We start from the raw sequence: 9354 nt of genomic DNA on the forward strand, positions 1-9354 counted from the left end.
ATATTTGCCTTCCTCACCACCAACTCAAATTGCATGCTAAGCTTTAGGGAATCATGCACAGTGACCTCCAAGTCCCTTTGCATCTCTGAATCTTGAATTTTCTCCCAGTTTAGATAATAGTCTACACCTTTATTACCTCTACCAAAGTGCATGACTACACATTATATTCCATCTACCACTTCTTAGGCCGTTCTCTCAGTCTACCAAAGTCCTTCTGCAGACTCTGCTTCCTCCACACTACCTGCCCTCCAACTATCTTCACTTCATTCACAAACTTGGCCACAAATCCACCAATTTCAACGTTGACACATAATGAGAAAAGAAGCAGACACAACACCGATTCTGCGGAACACCATTAGTCACCAGCAGCCAACTAGAAATAATCCCTTTTATTCCCACTCTTTGCCTCCTGCCAGACAGCCAATCCTCTATCCATGCTGATATTTTTCTTATAATACCATGGGTGCTTATCTTGTTAAGCCACCTTATGTGCAGCACTTTGTCAAAGGTCTTCTGAAAATTTAATTATACAACATCCACTGATGCTCCTTTGTCTGCCCTGCATGTTACTTCCTCAACGAATTCCAGCAGATTTGTCAGGCAAGATTTCCTTTTAAGGAAACAGTGCTGGCTTTGGCTAATTTTATCATGTGCCTCCAAGCACCTCGAAACCTCATCCTTCATAATGGACTCCAACAGCTTTCCAACCACTGAAGTCAGACTAACTGGACTATAATTTCCTTTCTTCTGCCTCTCTCCCTTCTTAAAGAGTGGAGTGACATTTGCAAATTTCCAGTCCTCCAGAACCAATCCAGAATCAAATGATTTTTGAAAGATCATTACTAATGCCTCTACAATACCTTCAGGTACCTCTTTCAGAGTGTAGTCTATCTGATCCAGGTGACAACTACCGTCAGACATTTCAGTTTCCCAAGCATCTTTTCCTCAGTAAAAGCAACTGCACTCACTTCTGCCCCCTGACACTCTCACAGTTCTGACATACTGCTAGTGTCTTCCACAGTGAAGACTGACACAAAATACTTATTAAATTTGTCTGCTATTTCTTTGTCCCCCATTATTATCTCTCTAGCATTTACTTCCAGTGGTCTGATGTCCACTCCCGCCTCTCTCTTACTCTTTATATATTTGAAAAAAAACTTATGATATCCTCTTTTATATTATTGGCTAGCATACTTTCAATTTCATCTTTTCTCCTTATGGCTTTTTTGTTGTCTCCTATTGGTTTTCAAAAGCATCCCAATCCACTAACTTCCCACTGATCTTTGCCATATGCCTTCTCTTTTGCTTGTATGCATCTTTGACTTCTCTTGTCAGCCATGGTTGCCTCATCCTCCCATTAAAATACTTGTTCAGCTTTGTGTCATCCTCACTGTTGTGTCATCCTCCCTTTTAAATACTTCTTCATAATTATACATATATGCACCTTATTGCTCTTCCTCTTTGAAGCAAACTTTGCACAGTTATGCATAGTCATTACTGATTCAACCTGTACACAGCTGGCTTCTTTAATTGGTTTGACCTCCTCATCTGTGTGCTCACCTCTGACACATTGATTCTGGTACTGAGAAATGCACAACTTCTTGCTATTATTGAACTCGAACTATAGTCAACTCTTTATCAATGTCAGGAACATATTGGTCTATCATTCCACTGCCTTCATAAATGCCTCCTGGTGTTACCTACACGGACATTTCTGACATGATTAACAATATGAAGTAATACAACAGATTTAGACCACATCATCTTTGCTAAGTCTTGCATTTGCTCATTAGTCAGATGAAGACTTTCTATAATGGAGATTGCTTCCCTCTTGCTTGCAATATCTTCTGTTTTAGTTGCTGTCTCTCAACTCTCCCCTCCAGGTTAGTCTCTACCAAGCTGCATCACTTGCGAAGATTGCACATAAACAATACTGCCAGGGCAAAGTGAATTGTAGAGTCTGGATAATATGGCACTTGAACAAAAATATTTCCTCCAAAATTTATTTTAACCTATTTATATTCTGTCTAATGCCCCATTGGATGCAAAGTGATATGGAGGAATAGGTAAATGTTTAAAAATGTAAAATTCTCAAATAAATACAAAAAGAACAATGGTCCATTATCCAACAGTAATTTAGCTGGCATAACAGAAAAAGTCATACAACCACACACATCCAACTTCAGTCCATTTTGTGTGTATCTTTGAGGCAAGGAAATGATCTTCTAACATGGACTCTGAAATAATCGTCACCCATTCAAACATTTGCCAAAGCATTCTACGTAGCATTGCCAGGGATTAATGGTTAACTATGACCACTACTTCCTCCAGTCCTTTGTCAAAATTAAGCAAATGCATAAACTTCTGGCAATTGTCTTGATTGAATTGTTTTTATATTGATCAAATTACTTATGTTGTATTGAGACCTGTTTCATCTTCTTTCTTTAAAGAATTTTATCCATGGTGCTAAAACTGTGATTACATATAGTCAAATATGGTTAGAATTGAAAAAAATAACATTGCAATATTCCCCCCACCCCAAAATAAAATTAAAGCTTGGTGACAACCTTGGAACAATTGGTTTGCAAGACATCATTAACATTGTTAAGGATAGTTTTCGGTCCACTTTGATCAAAATTAGTTTAGGGGATACACCTTCTCAAACGGTGGAAAAGTGTTCATTGACACTTTCAATTTTGCATTTGGATGGTGAGTTTGCTTCAGTATTTCTTCTAAAATATGCAGATTATCTTCTCATTAATTGCAGGCTTAAAATTATCTTAACTCCACAAATTGTCAATATCCTGCAAAATTTGATTAAAGTAGAGCAGAAGATCCTTGCTGGAGATTTGATTCAGGTGTGGTCTAATTAGAATTTTATAGAGCTACAACATTGCCTCACAGCTCTCCATTTCAATCCCCTGACTAACGAAAGCCAACTTACCATGCTCGTCCTTAACCACCCTATCAACATGTGTAGCAACTTTTAGGGATCTATGGACTTGCACCCGAAGATCTCTCTGTTCCCCCATGCTGATAAAAATCCTGCCATTAACTTTGTACACTGTCATCAAGTTCCACTGCCCAAGTGCATCACTTCACACTTTTCCAGCTTGAACTCCATCTGCCGCTTCTCAGCCCAGCTCTGCATCCTCTCATGTCCCATTGTAACCTATAGCAACCTTCTACACTATCCACAATACCATCAACCTTTGTATTATCTGCAATCTTACTAACCCAGCCTTCCATTTCCTCATCTAACAGATCCCTGTGGATCACCACTAGTCACGGACCTCCAGGCAGAATACTCACTATCTACTTCTGCGGACAAACCAATTCTTTATCTACACAAACAAGCTTCCATTGATCCCATGCTTCCTAACTTTCTGACTGAGCTTACCATAGAGAATATAGTTGAACAGCCTACAAAAATCCATATACCCCACATCCACCACTCTACCTTCATTAACTTATTTTGTCACTTCCGCGAAAAAGTACATCAGGCTCATGAAGCATGACCTGCCCATCACAAAGCCATGCTGACAATCCCTAATCGGACTATGCTTCTCCAAATACTCATATATCCTATCTAATAGCTTGTCCACCACTGATGTAAGAGTAACTGGTCCATAATTGTGAGGATTATCTCTATTATCTTTCTTGAAAAAAGGAATAACATTTGCCATCCTCCAATCTTCTGGTACAATTCCTGTCACCAGTAAGGATGGAAAGATGATTGCCGATGGTAAAGCAATCCCTTCCCTTGCTTCCTGTAGTAATTTGGAGTATATCCAGTTTGGGCACAGGAACTCATCTATCCTGCTATTTTTCAAAATTTCCAGCACATCCTCATTCTTAAGCTCCTCAAGTTCCAGCAGGTTAGACTGTTCTATGCTGACTTTGCATTCGTCAAGGTATTCACTGGTGAATACTGAAGAAATGTGTTCATTAAGGACCTCTTCCACTTCCTTGGACTCCAGGCACATAATTCCTCTTTTATCCCTGATTGGTCCTAGCCACACTCTAGTCATCTTCCTGTTCTTCACATATATGCAGAACACCTTGGGGTTCTTCTTTAAACCTACTCACCAAGGCCTTCTTATTCCCACTCCTAAGTCAATTCTTTAGCACTTCTTGGCTACCTTATGACTATCAAGATCTCTGATATTTACTTCATTCTTCTTCTTGATTAAATGCTCCACTGCTCTTGTCACCCATGGTTCCTTCCTTCATCCTATCTTTTGATCCCTGCCTCAATGGGACAAACCTATCCAGAGTCCCATGCAAGTGCTCCCTAAACAACCTTCATCTTTCTGATGTATATTTCCCTGAGAACATCTGTTCCCAATTTATCCTGCCTAATGGCATCATAATTGGAAATCCTGCAATTAGATAGCTTCCCATACCATCTGCTCAAAGGCTATGCTAAAGGTCATGGAGATATGGTCACTGTCTCTGAAGTGCCCATCCCATCAAGTGGTCTATCATCTGATCAGGTTCAGTACCAAGTACTAGATCCTGTATGGCCACTCCTCTGTCAGCTTGTCCACATATTGGGTCAGGAATCTTTCCTGGATAGACTTGACAAATTCTGTAGCATCCAAATCTTCTTTACCATCAGCGATCATCTTTGCATCCTTACTGGTGACAGGAATCGTACCAGAAGATTGGAGGATGGCAAATGCTATTCCTTTTTTCGCCTTTTATATTTAATTCTCTATTAATTAATTAGTTCCAGTAATAGCTATAAACTGTAAATCATTTAATCGTATCTGGTGTATTGTCTGTTATTTGGGTGGGGTGGGGTACATCACACAGCATCCACACAAACTAATTACCCAGTTTGGCGGGGCCGAGGCTGTTTCCCTAGACGACAGCCAGCCGAGCGACCCTGAGGGTGGCCAGGGGGCTACATGTAAAACATCTTTCCTGTGATTCCTGTGTAGTATCTAAGATGATATCATAATGTTTGGAAAACAACTCAAAATATAACCTTGGATTTCCTGTCTGCATTTGTCTCAATTTTCAAATCTTCACTTGAACAAGATGTAATACTGACCTAATATTTTTCTAAAGATAGATGATTTGAACACTCAGCCTACTGAGTGAACATTCATCCCCATAATGTGACCGTCCATCATGGTGTTGACCTGCATCTCTACCGTCTTTACATCATTCAGGACTGTGGCCTAATAGCTCTGTCGTTTCACACTACATTTGCCTGCAATGTAGATTCTATATAAAGTAAAATTAATATTATGCAGATGCCTTTTTATAACATTATGGAAGATTTAATCTATGCTATTCGATCCTACCAGTAAACATATATGTACCTCCCCTCCACCACCCACCTCCTTGCTTTCCAGAAGGTTCACTCCCTCCATGATTCCTTAGTCCATTTGTCCTTCCCCACTAGTTTTCCTCCCAGCACTTATCTCTGCGAGTGGACTGAGTGTGACACCTGCCCATACACCTTCTCCCTCACCTCCATTCAGGGCCCCAAACAGTCCTTTCAGAGGAGGCAATACATCACCTGCAAATCTACTGGGGTTGTCTATTGTGTCTGGTGCTCCCAATGCAGCCTCCTCTACATCAGTGAGACGCATTGTAAAATGGGGGAGCCACTTTATCGAGTACTCTCACACCATCTGTCACAAGCAGGACTTCCTGGAGGCCAAATATTTTAATTCTGATTCCCATTACCATTCTAACATGTTAGTCCATGGCCTCTTCTTATGTCAAGATGAAGACACCTTATATTCAGTCTGGGTAGCCTCCACCCTGAGGGCATGAACATTGATTTCTCCTTCGGTTAAACAAATCTACTCCCCCACAACTTTCTTTATTCCCCACTCTGACCTAGCTCTTCTCACCTGCCTATTACTTCACTCTAAGTCCCCACCTCCTTTCCTTTTTTCTATGGTCCACTCTTCTCTCCTATTAGATTCCTTCTTCACCAGTTCTTGACCTTTCCCACCCACCTGGCTTCACCTATCACCTTCCAGCTAGCCTGCTTCCCCTTCCCTAACCTTTTTATTTTGGCATTTTCCCCCTTCCCTCTCAGTCCTGAAGAAGGATCTCGGCCCAAAACATCGACTGGTTATTAATTTCCACAGATGCTTCCTGACCTGCTGAGCTCCTCCAGCATTTTGTGTGTGTTGCTTTTGATCTCCAGAATCATTGTCCTCTTTTCATCTGGAGCAATGCTTTGGAGAGATATCCCTTAACTGGACACTACTGTCCCAATTGGAGATGGGAAAAGACAGAGCTCTCAAGCATTTTCCTGCCTTCTCCATTGCCATCACAATGTTTTTTCATGCTTAACTTTTGTTGAATGGATCCTTTTGACAATTATACCACACATGAAGCTGTCTTCCACTGCATGGCTGAAAAGCTCTCCAGAATTACAATACCATAGTAGGTTCATAGATTGAGATCTAATATACGATCACCAAAACTTGTGGTCCTAGCATACCACCCCAATGATAGTATTGACCATCCCTGCTTCTGTCAACCACTTCACGCACCTCTTGTGCTTTCCCTTTGAATCTTTATGCTTGCAAGGGGTTCCTGTCACGCACATTGTTTGGGCATTGTTGGTGACAAAATATTTGCACTTGGGGAAAGGAGCCTCACACAAGCCTAATGTGGGGCCCTGAACAAGGTATTTCATGTGCCTTTTACAGCAGTAAATATTTTTTAGGCAAATGACGAAATGGAGCTAGATATACACCAAAGGACAGGATAAAGAATCTCACTAAGAACTGCAGGTGCTTTTGATTTTATTTTACTTATTTATGCTGGCAGCAGCTTTTTCATTAATTTTTAATCAGCAAATGCTCATAACTGATTCACATGAAAAGATATAGCTGCGGCCAAACCACTTATCCAGTAATTATCTAGATAACTGCTCTGATCCAGTGGTCAAAACAGAAAGAAATCATATTGCAACAAGATCAATAAAAATCCTCAAACCAGCTTATTTGTAGATTACTGTGGTCCATTATGCAGCCACTAGTCTTATCAAGCATTAGATTTTGCTATCTACATCAATACAGTGGACATTTATTTTGCATTTGAAGTTTGCTGCTGAGGACAATGCTACAGTTTGTAAGTAATTTATGCTAATATTAGAGTCCTGCTGCAGCTAAAACTATCACATGTACACATCAAAACCAGACAGTCCCTCAGAACATTATCTAAACATTTCTGTTTGACTAAAAGATTGTCATGTAACACACAGCCTTAGCTATCATCAGATTGGGATGGACACCTTGTCACATAAAGAGAGATTAAGTGGAAATGGGCCTATACTACTTTGAGTTTGGAATTACTTAATGGGGTGCTCACATTCAAATATACAGAATTTTTCTGGGTCTTGCCAGGGTAGATGGGGGACAATGTCTCCTATGGTTAGGTTGTCATTCTCAGGACAGAATGAAAATAAATTTCTTCACATAGAATAATGCAAATTTTTGGAGTTCTTCACGTAAAAGTGCAGTGGAGGCTCAGTTACTGTGTCTATTTGTGATGGTATTGGCTTCCATTTCTGGTAAGCCTTAAACTCAAAAGAAGACTGCACTCTATCTGATTTAGGTATCTATGGTTGCCTTCAAGGACAAGCTTACTTGCCTGGCTAGCCTCTGTGGCAAGGTCTAGAGGCCAATACCCACATCTTGAGTGGTGGGTCATCCCTCCCACCTGTCAGAGAGGAGACACGTCCAGCTAACAAAGTAGTTCAAACACAGTTTATTTTATTTTTAATGAAACATGTTTACACATGCTTAAGTTTAGACAAATAATTCCTAACACGCATATAAGAGTCACAGAGGATTCTAATTTATAAAAGATTTCTGAATTACAAAAGAGTTACAAGCTACAAAAGATTTTCAAACACAAGTACAATTCTTATAACTAAGAGAACATACCAATGTCTTGCAGATGAACAAGTCGTCTATCACAGAAACTGAAGGCTGAGGAATGAATTCTAGTTCTTCTTTCTGTCACCCCATCTTTCTGTCATTCTCCTTGTTATTCCTAACAATCTCCAAAGCCTTCTAGTTTTTATACTGTTCACTAATAGATGATATCATGTGATCTTTTCCAGGTGCCTTTACTGGGACAAAGTCATTGACACAGGTTGTCTAAAAGCTTTTGAGGACAATGAAGCAGATAGCTTAACTGTAATTGCCTGGTTTAATGTAGGCCATTTAGCATAGCCCCATCGTCTTGTGATTGGCTAAGGCAGAAAAGAAGTCTTGTAGTCTCTTCACTTTGCAAACCACACCTCTTAGCCAGGTCCAGGTGACCTTATAACTTCAGACAGATTATTATTTGCAAATTACATTAAGAACTGAAGACTGGTTCTTTTTCAATGACAAGAAGTTGAACAAGGAATATGTGTTAAAAGTTTAACTTTGCCATAAGCAACGCTGACTCTTTGGAAAGGCCATGTTGCTGTGCTAGGAAGCTGAGGTTAGCAATAAGTCACCCTGGCCCTGGAAAGTGAATATCCATCACATATTCAAGGCACAAATCAATAGTTTGTAATATTAAGTGAATCGGCTTGTACATTAGTGTGTGAAATACACTGAGATCTTATTGAATGGCAGAGAATGCTCAAGAGGTCGAATGCCCTACTCCCACAGTTTTAAGCTTTTATCAAACAGGTCAGTAGGTGCTGGGGATGATCAGAAGTAGATACATTGTCGAAATATCAGGAAATTGAGGACAATGAGGAGGAGGTAGTGAAGCTCAGCTATGATCATAATAAATAGTGTACAAGCTTGAGGGGCCAAATGGCCAACTTTTATGTACTACACTTGTTTGGAAACATATCACATGCTAGCTTAGTATCATATCTTAATTCCAACAGTTTTATTACAAGACAGATTTAAGAATGTGAGAACTTTTAACAAAGGAGAGAACAATGTGACCCTTCACCCAGCCTCTTCGTTTTCTAACAGAGTCTATTCTAGAAAACCGACTTCCTCTCCAACTGGACGGCTACACTTCCCATTCCCTCAGGCAAACAGCCAACATAATCAAAGAGCCCTCCGACTCTGGTTGTTTCTCTTCTCCCCATCCCCATCAGGCTGAAGACAACAAAGCTTGAGAGCATGTACCATCATACTCAAGGACAATTTCATCCTCTTATAAGACTACTGAATGGACCTTCTCTACTATAAAGTCTTAATTTTTCATGACACCTCATCATGAGCTTTGCACTGAATTATTTCCTGTGCGCCTTAGCTGCACTGTATTTTCTCTGTAATTCTGCCCTATATTCTGCATTATTTTATTGTTTTTCCTTTTATGTACTTATAAAATTATCTGTTTGGAAGGCAAAACAAC

Source organism: Mobula birostris, chromosome 17 (genome assembly GCF_030028105.1).
Source record: "Mobula birostris isolate sMobBir1 chromosome 17, sMobBir1.hap1, whole genome shotgun sequence".
NCBI lineage: Eukaryota > Metazoa > Chordata > Chondrichthyes > Myliobatiformes > Myliobatidae > Mobula > Mobula birostris.